General features: G+C 38.7%; 1 long non-coding RNA gene across 1 annotated transcript; it reads right to left on the bottom strand.

Annotated features, from left to right (window-relative positions):
• Positions 1-3,497: 3,497 nt before the first annotated feature.
• LOC141628865 (uncharacterized) lies at positions 3,498-12,351 on the bottom strand. Its single transcript, XR_012537201.1, has 3 exons — positions 12,269-12,351; positions 5,177-5,261; positions 3,498-3,755 (listed from the first exon to the last, which is right to left on the bottom strand). It is a non-coding gene; the product is annotated as an uncharacterized LOC141628865 (long non-coding RNA).
• Between the last annotated feature and the right edge of the window lie 1,565 nt (positions 12,352-13,916).

The raw sequence follows: 13,916 nt of genomic DNA, 5'->3' as shown, positions 1-13,916 counted from the left end.
GCTAAAAATATAAATTGGGTTTGTAAAAATACATAACGAAAATGAATTTTACTTACAACGGATTGACGAGAACGACGAAAGGAGCGCTATGGAACAAAAATAGTTGAAAACGGATAAGGAACGAAGTACCGACGTCGATCAACAGATCAAATTTGAAAAGGAAATAAGAATTCGCCAGAAGAAGAAACAAAAAGAACGAAGAAGAAGAAAAGTTGACGTGAGAAATTAGAAATGAGACAAAGACACTGCTAGCTTTGCTATTTATTATACGTCGTTTCTTAAATGCGTTAAGAAACTTCGATCGTTATTAAAATCGTTTCGAGTTAAATTTAACCGATTTAAGTAAAAGTTTATGTAATAAAACGGAATCAATAATAAATAAATTTAATGAGTGAAAATAAAATAAACTCGGCTAGTTAACGGAAATAATACGATATCAACTTGAATCGGAATTATTAGCGATTTTTACGAAACTAACGGATATTAATAAAAATTGCTATTTTAGTGAAATAAGCTCAAAATAGCTAATTGGACGGTTTTGTTCCCAAAATCCATCTAGGGTTCACTTAAAACAACTTTCGTAAGGACTCGTAAAGAAACGGAAATTATTAAATAAATAAACTCGAACTAACTTTAAATAAACTTATTAATGATTATTAAAATTAACGTATCGAATTATGATGAAATTAATTAATTAGCTAAGCATATATATAAATCGTTAAATGATGTAATTAAATTCAAAATAGCAATTAACAGAATTTTATCCAACTTAATAAAATACGGGGTGTTACAATCACCCCATCTTTTTAAAAAGTTTCGTCCTCGAAACTTGAAAGTAGAAATGGAAGGTTATGAAAATAAAACTGGAATTTTTGAAATTGGTAACCCAAAATATTAAAAGGTTGCAAATAGTAAGAATTAAAATTCTTTCAAAGTTTCAAATAAAATTTTCTCGTCGAACCGATTCTCATCAAAGGAACGGAAGTGCTCTCGTTGCGCATTCAAGAACATCACATTCCAAATCCAAGATAAGGTCAAAGGCAAATCATTTGTATAAATCGAAAATCAAAATACTTTCAGAAACATTAATGAAAAGTTTTCAAATGTATAAGTCTCATTCATGGAACGAAATTGCTCTTGTCGTGCACACAAGAGCGCTAACTTTCCAAGTCAAAGACAAATTTAAAACCGAAAATCACTCGTCGACAAGAGTAGAACAAGTTATTAAACAGTTCTAATAACGAGTTCTAACATCCGATCAACGTTAAAATCAAAAGAAAAGGTAATTTACCCAAATTTTCATTTGCAAAAAGCCAAAATAGAAATAAAGGTTTCACTTTTAAACCCAATTGGGGTCAAATCCCTGAAAATGTAACATTAAACTTTGACAAAGAAGTCATAAATAGATCAAAGTTAACAGAAATTGGATAAAATTTAAAAAAATCTCAGGTTTAGCAACTCAAAACTATGATAAAGAAGTCTATACTCAAAGAGCAATTAGAGAATTAAATCGAATTTTCATTTTCAAATCTTTAAAATAGGTTAGGTTTGCAGAAGTGACATAAACTTAAAAAAAAAAAGAATCAAAACTGGTAGCTTGAAAGTTTAGAAGTTGTACAAAAAGGAAAGTAACTTAGATAGCATAAAAACAAAGTATGTTAAGAGTGCTCAAACTTAACCAACAAAAGAGCTATAATGACTTTCATAGGGTAAAAATTGAAGTCAAAATTACAAGGATGTTAAAGATAGAGTTTCACAAGATACGAGTGTCAAACTTAAAGGAGGAGCAAGATGAAGTGAGGAAATGAGGTATGAACGGTAACGCTTATGATCAAGGAGAAAGGGAAATTAGCCAACAAGGGAACGCCAGACACTCTTATCTCAAACAACAACATCACTCAAAACGGTTCCGAAAACTTCCTAACAGCAAAACTCATAACCACATCACTCCCAAGGGTTTCCTCAATCGCTTATGTTACCTCATCCTAATCTATTCCCTGAAACAAGGTACTCCACTATAAGTGTGATCTCATCGCTCCAAATCCTCAAACATCCAGAAACAACTTTCACAAGCCTAAGGTCAAGGCTTCCAACAAAGCTATATTCGTATCCAACTAGTGACAATTATGGGTTCCTTAAAAAAATAAACCTTCAATCAAGAATCCCAATACCAAGCTCCAAACTCCAAGAGAAGGTTCCTCAAATATTCCACAAGGTTCTCATTTCAAAACAAGGTAGTAACATACCAACCCTAAAATCTGAAAAATCAATAGGATCTCAAGTTTCTCTATCCTTTTACTTATCAAGGATTCCCAAAAGCGGAACTACACCCAGCTACACTCAGCTACGACATCATCCCATCATCTCAAGTACTCAATGCGACCTCAAGGTCTATAAAACTATAGGGTTAACAAATTCTTCTCAATACTAAATCTCTCTCAACTCAAGAACTCTCAAGAGCCAACTAATAATCCCACATTAGCTTTTCTCATATGGTCATACCCATTATCAAACTCTCATGTCCAAAGTGATTATGGAAGCCAATCACAACTCGACTTACTTAGTCAAGGAACTAGGTATAAGAATCACTAAGTATGTCTCATCACCTTATCTAAGTCTTTCTAACATCACGACTTCTCAAAGCCAGGGTTAAGGGTCAAACACAAACAATCTCCTCAAAAGTCGAATTTTCCAACCCAGGTCAACATTCCTCAAAAGAAAGAGTACTATCAAATGGCGTTAAGGGAGGATAAGCAAAGAACAAAAGACAAGTTAGGAGTACAAGCGTAGCTTTTAAAGTAAAACTGAAGGGAGTTTAGAAGGAGGATAAGCACCAAGAGATTAAGAATAAGGCGAGATACAAAAAGAAAGAGAAACATCTTCAAGGAAGTAAAAGCATTCTTCAAAGGTTGAACAAATCTTCAATCCTCAGCAATCGGCACTAAATCTTGATCTTCGTAAAATATAAGTGTCCTTTCAATGGAATGGAGATACTCTTGGCGATCACTCAAGAACATCAATATTCCAATTCAAAGACCTAAAAATACATTTTTACACCAACAAATGATAAAACTAATTATCAGACGTCTCCAATAACAAGCTTTAACACTAATTGACGTTAAAACCAGTGAAAAACATTAAAATATTTTCAAAACCTTTAGTTCAAATTTTTTTTTTTTTAATAGGGGTAATAACTCCATTAGCTATAGATAAGCTCACGGTCATTGATCCAAGAACGCAACAATTATTAAATGACAATCAACAAACAGGTTAGTACCTAACAAAGAACAAACACAAAGAGACTACAACATAAGATCCTAAATCTACCCATCCTACCTGTCTCTCAAGTTTATTATTTTAAGGTCAAGTTATTTATAGTAGGGTGCACAAACGTGCGTCGGGAGCAAATATTCTCTGATACCAACTGTGACACCCTCATTTATTACGGAAAAGTAAACACATAATTCTACAGAAAAACTGACAGGATAGGTTTGTAATAGGTTCAATTGGGTAAAAACCTGTAATTTTTAAAACCTGAACCTGTTATAAAGATATCCAAAAGGGAAGGTGTCAAACATGCAAGGTCCAAAATATGAGAAGTTATACAAACCAAATATGAGAAAGGGAGACATATGTCCCTAAAATGTATGTGACATAAAAAGGGTTTAAGGGTCACCATAAAATAAAACCAGTCTAGGTCCCAAGGTTACTTTGCTCGCTAGCTCGTCCATGTACTCCATATATGCATCACCTACCTGTCATTCGCATTTTATACAAATACGAAAGCCACAGTCAGTGGGGAGTAACTCCGAGTTCTCCCAGCCACGAAATGCCATAATTAATATAACATGTAAACATAAGAATATGAATATGAATCACACACTGCCTTAGCATATAGATGCTAAGGAAATCGTGCTTATCATGTGAACAACAATATAACGCCACATAGTCCTAGCATGTGAATACTAGACCGACTCATACTACACTATCATGTGAATCACATAACATCCAGGAATCCAAACTCTATCAACCATAGCCGGCTTGCATCTCACCTTCTATGATTCATAGAATCATCAAACAAGAAAGGGCAATATATCAAAGACAGGCATAAGTTCTTAGTACGGTCAATAGTCACTTTGTAACTCGAGTCTATACCACGAGGTAGGGAAGGTAATTGAACCGGTATCTTGGCTCAGCGGTTACTATTAAGAAAACATGGCCAAGAGACAACACAACCCTAGCCTAAAATCTGCGCAGACCTAGACATGCGGATACACACCACCGCACCCAAGACCCACAACTTTTTTTAAAACAAAGTGAAGTGAGTACCCTAAGGACACCACCGAAGGGTTGGCTAGTACTTAAGTGACCCCATACTATCAAAATAAGTACCGAGGTCATGCCCCAACTTGGATATAAATCCACTAGTCAGGAACACAAAGGCTATCAAGCAGTGAACATATACTCGTCAGAGACTATAAAGACCTATCTATGATGAAGGCCGAAGTACTCACCTAGGACCTAGTCCCAGCTAGTCCCAGCTTGAATACTTTAGCCCACACCACACAAGACAAATAGGACACCCACTTAACCATAAGAGGGCAAAGAGTCCAACTTACCAACATAAATGCTAACGTTCTATCATGTGAAAGGCTATATAAATGTCTATTCAAATGAGACAATTCAACAATATCCTCAATATCAACAATAATCCAAATTCCAATTAACCGTTAATCTCATAATTCATGAGAACAAGCTAAAATGGCAACAAGACAAGAAGACTGAAGTATAAGGCAACCAATTCATCCAACAACCAACATGTGAAATGATAATTACAAATATCAAGGCATAACATAAAACCTCAAATAACAACTAATCTCACCTCAAAGACAAACCCTCGACCCGAGTCCCGCGACGGGTCATCGGTCAAATCGAGGTCGATCGGTTTAAACCTAGCTTGACCAAACTCGTTCGGTCAATCTGCCCACTTCGAGTCTTGGCCTACTTTGGCCCAAATTACAAAATTTATCGCAATATTATTCTCATGCTATTTCTAATTTCTATCATGTGAAAAACGAAAGTAACACATTATCAATCACCTAAACACTTAACAAACAACCGGCACACATTAACTACTAATGTGACATTAATTCGTCGAGTAACTCGGAATAGTTACCTTAAGCTATCAAAGAGACAAGCAAAACTTGAGAAAGCTTCTAAAACCCAAAATTACTCTTCCTCTTCAACCACATATGAGCCACCTAAAATAATTATGTGAAAGGACGATATTAACGAATTATCTTTATATAAAATATGAGACGAAAATTAATTTAAATCAAAACATGTAAATCATATGCATTAGCTATCGTCTTATGTTCATAAACCATTATGAACCTCCCTTTTGACAGGCATACCAAGAAAATTTTCACAACTTTTACGCCCTAGAAACAGTCCCATAAAGCACCATTTTATCCGTCCCAAAACTGAGCCCAAACCAGTCTGTCACGGCTCCCAAAACCGAGGCCAAAACAGCCCACACGGCCTCCATTTCGATTGTCCCAAAAACAAATCAAAAGTGCACAAAAATCGGTATCAAAACAGAGTTCAATCAATCCTAAACCAGTCCTAAACCGAGTCAAAACAGTCCCAAAAATGTCCCAAAGTACTGCAAAGCGGACTCAAAAACAAATCTAATTTACTCGCACAATACCACAACTAAACAAGATCCCAAATAGCATCCCAAAACGATCTCTACATGTCAGTATCCACCGTCTCAAATATACCACTTACTAGCTAGCATCCCAAATGATCCCTAGAGGTCAGTATACACCGTCTCAATCATCTCCACATATCAGTATACACCGTCTCAACTATACAACTGACTAATTAACATCCATAATGATCCCTATATATAATTATACACCGTCTCAACTATAAAACAGACTAACCAAACTTTCAAAATACACATATTTTACAAGTAATACTGAGTAACCTATCATTATTACCTTTTTCCGATTGAACTAATCATTTATGACTAACAAATATTCTACCAGACCGTCTATTTTAGTACATACAACCGTCTTATAATAAACAAAGCTAAAAATATAAATTGGGTTTGTAAAAATACATAACGAAAATGAATTTTACTTACAACGGATTGACGAGAACGACGAAAGGAGCGCTATGGAACAAAAATAGTTGAAAACGGATAAGGAACGAAGTACCGACGTCGATCAACAGATCAAATTTGAAAAGGAAATAAGAATTCGCCAGAAGAAGAAACAAAAAGAACGAAGAAGAAAAGTTGACGGGAGAAATTAGAAATGAGACAGCAGCCTGCTAGCCTGCTATTTATTATACGTACGTTTCTTCGTCGTTAAGAAACTTCGATCGTTATTAAAATCGTTTCGAGTTAAATTTAACCGATTTAAGTAAAAGTTTATGTAATAAAACGGAATCAATAATAAATAAATTTAATGAGTGAAAATAAAATAAACTCAGCTAGTTAACGTAAATAATACAATATCAGCTTGAATCGGAATTATTAGCGATTTTTACGAAACTAACGGATATTAATAAAAATTGCTATTTTAGTGAAATAAGCTCAAAATAGCTAATTGGACGGTTTTGTTCCCAAAATCCATCTAGGGTTCACTTAAAACAACTTTCGTAAGGACTCGTAAAGAAACGGAAATTATTAAATAAATAAACTCGAACTAACTTTAAATAAACTTATTAATGATTATTAAAATTAACGTATCGAATTATGATGAAATTAATTAATTAGCTAAGCATATATATATAAATCGTTAAATGATGTAATTAAATTCAAAATAGCAATTAACAGAATTTTATCCAACTTAATAAAATACGGGGTGTTACAGAGGCGCAGCAAGAGTCCCGTCTCTTGGAAGAGGCGCAGCACCTGATGCGTCTTTTCCTGGGTGTGGCTTTGTCTGAGTAAAAACTCGATAAAACACGAGATTTACTCATAATTCCGAAACACAAATTCTCACAATACTCTCTCAAATTACAACCATTTCTCGCCAAAATTTGATCCAAAGCTTGCATTTGCCATGACTAATCGAGGTATGTGTCTTATTTTTGCATTAATCTTCCGCATTGGATCAATTTGGATCGACAAATTAGAGTTTCCAACCCTAAAAATGTCGAAAATTAGGGGCTTTTCCCCCAAACGACTTTGCCTTGTAAAATTGACTTTGTAAGTGGATAATTGGTAGTATAAGGATCACAACCATATATTTGTTTCGAATTTTCATTGAATTTTGAGCATTTGAGTGAAATTGTGACGGTCTCACAGCTGAACCGTAAATCGCTTCGAAAATAGCCTTAGGACTGCCCATTTGTGACGAAACTTGATATTTGGAATCCTTGTATGATGGGTAAACTTCCTACCATTTTAGATTTTTGATTTGTGACGGCTTTAACAGGACACTTTTCTAGGGCATAATTGTCGTAATAATGAAATGCTGTCGAAATTCCGACTCAAACCCACGACTAGGCTTCAATTTAGGCTTGACTTGACCCATATTACCACATGAGTGACTGGGTTTTGGGGAAAACGGCCAAAGATGGAGGGAAAAGAGTGATCTCGGAGCTTTGAAAGCTCGAAAATCCCCCTAACTAAGGCTCGTCGTCATTTGACGCGGCCTGAATTCACTTTATTTTTGCAGGTGATGAGGCTTCTACGTCAGGGAGAAGTCCCATAGACGTGGACACCGTTCTGGACCCTTCTCGTACGCTCGAGGAGGCATTAGAGCAGGCTTTTGCTGCGGCGGTGACGGCTGCTGAGGACGAGCTCTTCGAGGAGGAGGCTGTTGAGGAGGAGGTTGTTGAGGAGGAGGTCCTAAGGCGGGCCAACGATGGATGAGGTGGTCGTCAGCTGAGGGGAGCACCAGAGTGGGCTGCGAGTTGGGACAGCAGACACCTCATCTGGGCTGCGGAGAGTCACCTGGCCTACAGGACGGTGAAGAGCTTGGTAAATTGAACTCATCATTCTTTCATTTACCTTCTTTTATTCTCATTTGTTATTCCTTTTCTCCTTCATTCGAGCTAAAGATAGCTTTTGCCCTGAATCAAAATAGGTGGCCGGGAACATCAAGTCCTTCTCGGGTTACACTACAATGATGGAGGCTTATGGGAAACTGTCGGCTGAGGAGCAGACCATCATCGAGTGGGGAGCGTTTGGTGCCTTGGTACGAGCATGGAGGGATATCAAGGGAAGGAAAATTCGGGGTAACCTTAGCCTGGTTCGAGCTTTCCTTGATCGGCTTTGTGACACGACCTCTACCTTTCACATGCCTTTTGGCGAGGTTGGGGTCACGTTGGAGGACTACGGCATGATTTCTGGCTTGCCGTGCGGGACTAAGGCTGTGGTGTGGCCGGAGACAGCCATGAGAGTGGACTCGGCCGAGGCTAGGAACTTGATCGGTTGGAACCTGATGCCGAAGGCTGCTGCGGTTCCCGGGTTGGTGCCGAGTTCCTATGTCCGGGATTACTTCGCTGGGAAGACCCCAATGATGATGGTGATTGATGGGAGGGAGACGGCTCCTCCTCCTTGTACTGCAGATCAGAGAGCTCGTTTGTGGCTCTGGTGGTTCTTGTCTTCGATCTACCTCGGAGACAAGGGAGAGAGGTTGTCGACAAAGCTTCTTCCCTTCCTTTCTGACCTGGATGGCTTAGGTCGTTGGGACTGGGTCACTGCTGGTTTTGCGGTCCTCATTCGCTATATGAGGGCCATGATTCGTCCGGAGCTGATGGAGAAGGGGACTTCTCCTGCCACCGTTGGTCTTGGACTACTGTTGGAGGTATGAACCTTCATTTTGTATCATGAAAAATCATTTCCTTTCCTTATTAAATCACAAATGATCGTTATTGATTATCCTGTTTTGCAGGCGTGAGTGTATTCCTACTTTCTGAGCCTCGCGCCCAAGATGACGGAGCCGGGGGAGAGAGCCTATCCCGTCGTAAGGGACTGGGTGATGTGTCGCACGAAGAGCCGGTGTTCCTTTCACGACGCCTGTCGACGGGATGTGAACGCTCTACAGTTGGATGACGTGAGTATCTTTGACTCACCTTCTTTTGTTTGCTTTCTCACTGCTTTCTTTTAGAACTGATCATAAGAATGACCTTTTGTTTGCTTATCTTAGTGTGTGCCCAAGCCTTGGGCAGACTACACTGGCGTTCCTCCTTTTGTGGCTGAGGTCCTTCGACCTCGGAGCTCGAGCCGGTTGTTGTTGAGGACGTCGATGGGTCCCGTGTGGTACTTGGGCGAGCGTTTGACTCGCCAGTGCTCTCCAGATGTCCTTACTGTCCCCATCGATCCTCCTCGGACGATGTTCAGGGAGCCTTCTGATGTTGAGAGGGAGGCTGACTTGGCAGACGTCGGTGGCGATGCCCTTCTTCTTCCTGGTGAGGACTACTCGGCGTTCCTCTACCGGAGGTTGGCGTACTAGCCAGTCGTGGCAAGTACTTCAATTTTCTTTTAATTGTCTTGAAAACATGATTAATGATCATCAATTGATGGAAACCTTTTTAATTTTGCAGGAGGTTGAGGTGGCGGGCATCGAGCCCCCAGCGTACCCTGAGACCCTCGAGTATACTGATGCGTCGGGGATGACGATGATCTCTGAGCTTCGCGACTTCGGCGAGGCGGTGACGGATGCTGGCCTGGACGAGTGGCAGCATCTGATTTAGAGGGTAAGTTCCCCAACTTGTTTAGCTTTTGTATAAGAATACATTTGTTTGACTTTGTCCAATCATTGAGAATCCTTGTTTATTAAAATGCAGGTAGCGCCATATCGGTTTGTGGCTTTGTGGAGGGTAGCCAACAGGCTACGGGCTACTGCCGTTGAGGCACTTGCTGGCTGTCAAGGACGTCAGGTATGAACCTCCCGTTTACTTCACTTTTGAATTTTCTAAATTTCTTTATGTTTGAACTGATTGACATGAGCCAATTGTTGCATTTGCAGAGGGAGTGCGACCTGGAGCGAGTGCTAGCCCAGTCCCGAGAGGAGGTAGCTCGTCTACTGAGGGAGCTGGAGGTCCGTGACGCCGAGATCGCTGCTCTCAAGGCGAGAGTCACCGAGCTAGGCGGCGACCAGTAGTAGTTCGCAGCTTTTTGTTTGTTTTTGTTGTTGGTTGTACTGCATACATTTCTCTACATTTTTAGGACTTTCATTTTTGGATTTTCGGACTTTGTTTCGGGCACGAGCCCCCAGTTTGGTGTACATATTCCCTTTTTTGGTTATATATATGACGGCCTGAGTGCCTTTGCTGCTGGTTTGCTTTGTTTGTACCTGCAGGTTAGCTTTGAACAGGTTTGGTAGATGACAGTTTATGCCGTCATGCTGCCGAAATTTACACAGAAATTTACATAAATCACATATTTGTACACATGGCCTAAATTAGCGCAAGACAAAGACTCGAGAAAATGCAAAAATAATTGCCGAAAATGACCGGACGGTAGGGGGGTTACCCCCTAAAAAAATGAAAAATGGAAACATATAAGTTTGAAATGTAATATGAAACGGGAGTGAAATGATTCCCCAAAAAAGAAAATTAAAAAAGAAATGGGTAAGCTTGAAAATGAATAATTAAATAAATTGGTGAAATGATTCTCCAAAAAGAAAATTAAAAAAGAAATGGGTAAGTGTGCTAAATTGACGAAAATGTCGATCTCGCCTCGAAATGGGTGCCCATTGAATTAGGAAACTCGAAATATGGTAATTTGACGGAATTACCAAAAATAATAACCCATATGGATAGGAAATTATGCGTAAAGGAATTAGGAAATATCCAATGCGGAACATCACAGTAGGGTAGCTGAGGAAGAGGCGCAGCATGAGCTGCGTCCCTTTGAAGAGGCGCAGCAGGTGCTGCGTCCTTTCCCAAGTGTGTCCGTCCTGACAGATTTCAGGAAATAGCTTTTAGTATAAATATAGACGTCGATGGATGTTTTATTCACATAATTCTTCCGTCTTTCTTCCGTCTATTACATAAAACTCTCTAATTAATCATACATCATAAATACTTTAGAAATCCGTCTTAAAGAATGGACGAACGAGTTCTCGAATGTGGAGAAACACGATATGGGTGCCTACAACTTTGGATCGATCTTGAGCTTGAAACTAATCAAGGTGGTCAAACCTTTCTTAAATGCTAGTCTTGAGTATTGGGACCCGAATTTCCACGTATTTGCTTTCCTTGGAGGCGATATCTGCCCGTTTCCTGAAGAAATAGCTGCAATTGGTGGTTGGGACCCAGAACATATACCTGCCATACCTTCCACTTCTCAAGGGTATAAGAACAAATTTAGGGATTTGCTTGGATTCACAAGAGCTGATGTTGACCGTCTTGTGACTTCAAAAGGAGTCCGAATGCTTGATTCATCGATCGATTCATAAACAGGGTCGACCCTTCTATCTCCTATGTTGCGAGGCGTAGGGCATTCGGGTTTTGCCTATTGCACGGGTATGTCCTTCAAGGGCATGTTCATGAGGATTTGAGGGGTGATCCTCGCTACTTGATAAGTGCATATTTTATACATTTTAACCCCCTATATTAGCTTGATTTTACATGTCTTTAGGACTTATCTTAAGTGTTTTATAGCTAATATTTGCATTTCTAGTTGTTTTGGATGGTTTGACATATTTTGTAGGAAACAAGCTTTTTGGAGCTAAAATACTACAAAGTTGCTAGAAATTGCAAGCTAAGAGGAAAGAAGGCCAAATGGACTAAGGATTGGATGTTGCATGGACTTTGTGCTTCAAGTTGCATGGATTTTTGCATGGGAATTTGTTGGATCAATTAGCAAAATACAAATGTGATCAAATATCCAAGTCAAGCCCAAGTTGCAAGTCAAAAGTCAAGGGAAAGCATGAGATTCCAAAAGTGGGGAGCTCTTAAACCCGGCCAGGGAGACAGCGGTTTTACAATACTTAAAGGTTAATATGGTTGCAAGCTCAATGACCACTCCAAACACCCAAAACGCCAATCCCAGGCAAACACGGGCAAACAGGACGATCCCATGAGCTTATAATAATAACCCAAGCATAAACTATCTCAGAAAATAGGCCATGGTATAAAAGCACCAGCACCGCTCCCAGTATAAGGATCACGGAGTCTAAATAACTACTAGTTCAGATAGTCATAGTGTAATACAGAGGATTAGCCTATAAGGCTCATCCTTCAACTTAGAATATAAATAAAGAAAAATAGAAAATAAAAATAAAGAAAAAATACTTACAAAATTAAGTCGTGCTCAGATGAAGAACGCTTGATTTATTTATTGATTTTAGGGGTGGTTTTTACAAAGAGAGAGAGAAGGCGTCTAAAGACTTGATACCTTCTGAAATAAAAAAAGCCCTCCTTATATAGGCAGGGGGATAAAGAAAGACAAATACAAAGACGTAAGCACTTACGTCATTACAGACAAAATGATTAAGCATTATAAATGCTTTTACAAAAGTAACTTTTAATAAAGACTAAAAGACAGACAACTGTCTTGGACACCTATGCTTAAGTTATTTCCGGATTATCTTTGATGTAGACACTTTGTCCTTTCCTTTCTTTCTTCTGTCATCATCCAGAAGAAGATCTTCATCAGGATCTTGAGAGTCCTGTAGTAAAATATTAAAAGACGACTGACTCTGTAGTGACGTCATAGATACATCGGATTTAGATCCTTTCATGGAGACATCAGATGTAGATGCCTTATCTGCATTCTTCTTTTTCTGTAGGGTTTCCCATAAGGCTTTTTGATAAGCCTCCGTAATCTCTTCATCCGTAATATCTTGAAGGTCTGGGGAATCCTCAGCCCATAAACTCAATACATCATCAATCTCTTTATGCCTAAGCTCTCTTGCAGCTTTTTCTTCCTCGTGATCTTTTTGATCAATGAAAAGAGTAATCTTTTCCTTAAGTAGTTTAATGGTAGGAGCACAAAGGAGTTCACCCTCCTCATTTTCCTCGAGCATTTTATCCCAAAACATGGAATATGAGAGGTACTTGAGACATAACATCCCACGGGTATAACCCGTTACTGGAGCAGCTCTCCAGATCCATGGTATAGAAAAATCCATGAAAAATTGTAAATTCTCAGGTATATCATCCTGAGAGGCAGGTTTAACCTCTTGCCATTGACAAAAGAAGTCTTTAAATAATTTTGGTAAAATTTCTGAGTTAGCCCCATAAAAATTCCACCATTTGATAAACCAATTTGGTAAATCATGGTTAGAAACCATTAATTTTATGAACCACGTATGGCTCAAATATTCATTCTCATAAAAGAACGTTTTATCAAACGCTTGGATATAATCCCAATAATTGTATTTCATCTGAACATTTCTCACTGTAAGCGAGCGTTCAGTGAATGGAGATATACCCCAATCAGTTATGGAAAATATCTTTCCAATAATAATTTTAGAGAACTTAAATGTCTCTTTGTTTGCATTGTCCAGAAAATGGTTAATAGTGCAGCCATTGGCTTTCAGAATCTCTTCATAGAAGAGTCTATGTTTGTAGGTTTCTTGGGTATAACCCAATCCTCCTAGGTACCTCTTATGTAGATACCAGGGATCATTCTCCAATTTTTCATCTCCTTTATTTAATAAGAGTATAACTCTTTCTTCATTATTATTCAGCAGCATTTCATCTTCTTTTTTGGTATCCTTTTGGATTGCTGCTGCATATGATGACTTTGGTTTAACCGAAGTCTGTTGAATTTCTGAACTGGTATTACCAGTTTCTATCATAGTAACAATTCTGTTTCCATGCTGAACAAGGATATTACCTCGTCCTCTTCCTCTATAAGAAGAATTACCTCGTCCTCTTCCTCTATAAGAGGAAGATCCTTGATAACCAGGAATCATCTGCACATAACAAAACATATCACA

The sequence above is a fragment of the Silene latifolia genome, chromosome 2, assembly GCF_048544455.1.
Source record: "Silene latifolia isolate original U9 population chromosome 2, ASM4854445v1, whole genome shotgun sequence".
Classification (NCBI taxonomy): Eukaryota; Viridiplantae; Streptophyta; class Magnoliopsida; order Caryophyllales; family Caryophyllaceae; genus Silene; species Silene latifolia.
Note: the sequence above shows the minus strand (reverse complement) of the source record. Positions and strands in the feature narration are given on the sequence as shown.